Source organism: Sinocyclocheilus anshuiensis, unplaced genomic scaffold (assembly GCF_001515605.1).
Source record: "Sinocyclocheilus anshuiensis isolate Anshui unplaced genomic scaffold, SAMN03320099.WGS_v1.1 scaffold527, whole genome shotgun sequence".
In the NCBI taxonomy this organism is placed as follows: Eukaryota; Metazoa; Chordata; class Actinopteri; order Cypriniformes; family Cyprinidae; genus Sinocyclocheilus; species Sinocyclocheilus anshuiensis.
The window spans coordinates 543507-546205 of NW_015548227.1; the positions used below are offsets into that span (position 1 = coordinate 543507).

The following is a 2699-nucleotide window of genomic DNA, read 5'->3' on the forward strand; positions in this document are numbered from 1 at the left end:
CTGAACCCCATAGAGAATCTATGGGGTATTGTCAAGAGGAAAATGAGAAACAAGAGACCAAAAAATGCAGATGATCTGAAGGCCACTGTCAAAGAAACCTGGGCTTCCATACCACCTCAGCAGTGCCACAAACTGATCACCTCCATGCCACGCCGAATTGAGGCAGTAATTAAAGCAAAAGGAGCCCCTACCAAGTATTGAGTACATGTACAGTAAATGAACATACTTTCCAGAATGCCAACAATTCACTAAAAATGTTTTTTTTATTGGTCTTATGAAGTATTCTAATTTGTTGAGATTGAATTACTGAAATAAATGAACTTTTCCACGACATTCTAATTTATTGAGATGCACCTGTATTAATATGACCGCTCCAGGCGGGGACAGGACACCAAAAACCAGGACTGTCCCCAGAAAACGGGGATGTCTGGTCACCCTATAGCTTATAGTTGTGTGGGATATGTCTAGAGAATGCATTTCACCATCAAAAAAATAATTGTTTAAATGACTATATTTGGTACGCATCTGACACTCAGACCCTCAACCCTGGTTTGTGATACATCTGCTGATATTTGGCAATTATTTGGCCTTCTTTAAAGGATGATATTGTTAATATTTGGCCACATTTTTCCTAACCAGACATGCCTGATTAACAGTGCCAGTTTCACCGATTTCTTGATAATGTGCAGTTTCTCAAAATATGACGACATTTCAGTAAATATTGCATAGAATATTTGTTCAAAGTTGCATTAGGCTGCATTCGCATCCACCCTGCTCTCTAATTACTGGCATCATCCATGGGAAAATCCATAACAGTTGACCACACATTTCCATGACTGTGTAACCTGACTGATTCTCACATGAACATTAGGCTACTGGTTCAAATAGGATACAGGTGGTTATTCACAATATCAAATTTTCAATAATAAATGATAACAAAGTACTGTCCTGGCTCATTCATAAAACTCCTAAGTTCTGAAGAACCACCTTAAGAAATTAAACACTAATAATAACTCATTGTAGCTCATGCAAAGGTATATAATTGCTTATTTCACAAGATGATATTTTGATATTAAGCAACAGACCCCCCACTATCACACTTGGCGTATTCACACATCATTTAGGATTCACTTGAGAAAAAACAACAACAAAAAAGACCCTCTATAGTTTCCACATTAATAACAAACCCACAAGACAGAATGTTTGTGATACTGTTGCTCACCCCCGCCATTGCACATGCACGGCCACTTACAGTCTACTTACAGAAAGATATTCACCTAATTCCCTCTGTCCGACCCGAACATCTCACACAGACCCGCCAAAATGACAAAAACATAAAAGTTTAAATGAAATCGGTCATTTAATAGTAAATGACAAGTCAGATGGGCGGTGCGCATGCGCAGAGTTACATGCATAACCTAACGCAATGTTTCACCAAAAAAACAAAACAAAGAGATTATCATATATTTGATGCATAATAAGTGAATGCTGGTGATTATATGATATAGATAATTAATAACGTAATCATAACGTGGTATACCTTAAATCGTAGGAGTTAATCGTCGAAGTCTTGGCGTATTAAACTCTCTTGAATATCACAGCACAATTATATCTATAAATCTGTTTCGTGCGCTTGAGATGCGTTAAAGAGGAGTACTTACTTGATGTTTATGTTCAATAATCACTTGCTCCAGTTTCTCGCGAGTCCCTCCATCCACAACACATCAGCCCCACGTGAGTCTGGCCGACCGGAGCCACGCCTTCTCGACTCCCATTGGTCGGAGCGTTCTCCCCGTGACAGTATGATTGGTCAATGGGCGTGGTCATGACGCCAGCCTAGCCGAGGATGCGACTGGACTCACGTGTATGACCATGTTACATAATCGATGAAAACAATGGCGTAGCAGTGGAGATCTGGCTTGGTAACGAACCGTTATAACGCCGCTCTCCCCGGGTTAAAGGGGTCATATGACGTTGTTAAAAAGAAAATTATTTGGTGTATTTGGTGTAATATAATATGTTTATGCGGTTTAAGGTTCAAAAAACACATTATTTTCCATATAATGTACATTATTGTCATTAATATTATTATCGATTTTTACAAAGCTCATCGTTCTAATAAAGCGAGGTGTGCTCTGATTGGCCAGCTATCCAGTGCGTTGTGATTGGCCAAATGCCTCAAGGGTGTGACGGAAATGTTATGTTCCTTACCATATTGTGATGCCGTCTCCCAGCACGACGAGACAAAACCCATTACAAATTAGGCATTTGTTGCATCCAGTGGGGACATAATTACTGATCATAATGACTTCTACTGTCTTTTTACATGTTGCGTACATAGACTGTATAAAAACATGGAGGTATTGTCCGTGACATCACTCGTAGATTTCCGAAGGGCGTTTTTAAAGCTCAAAGTGGGCGGAGCGGGCCGTCGCCATCTTGGCAGCGCGTCACCGCGCGTCACTCCCGGATAAAGAGGCGGGAGCAGGTTGCTGAGGCCACTCCCACCTAGCTCGCCGGTGGCAATCCACCTGTCACTCAAGTGGCCACGCCCTTAATTATGCAGAAATTTAAGGCTTAATATAATTTAAACGGATGAGTTATAAACAAATTCACCCCCCTCACAGTTGTCATGAAGGGCAAAATTAGCTATATAGACCAAAATAATTTTTTGAACCAGGCTGTAAACATGTTTTTTT

The 2699-nt window shown here is 40.3% G+C and overlaps 1 protein-coding gene across 4 annotated transcripts in view; it reads right to left on the bottom strand.

Annotated features, from left to right (window-relative positions):
* LOC107654438 (period circadian regulator 3) overlaps positions 1-1758 on the bottom strand; it is a 22441-nt gene extending 20683 nt beyond the window's left edge. For 3 of the 4 annotated variants that reach the window (XM_016441494.1, XM_016441493.1, XM_016441491.1), the window contains exon 1: positions 1662-1758. The gene's annotated coding sequence lies outside the window, so the exon portion shown is untranslated. Of the gene's footprint in view, positions 1-1540; positions 1639-1661 lie in introns of those variants that run through there. The other variant, XM_016441492.1, reaches the window with a different exon arrangement.
* Between the last annotated feature and the right edge of the window lie 941 nt (positions 1759-2699).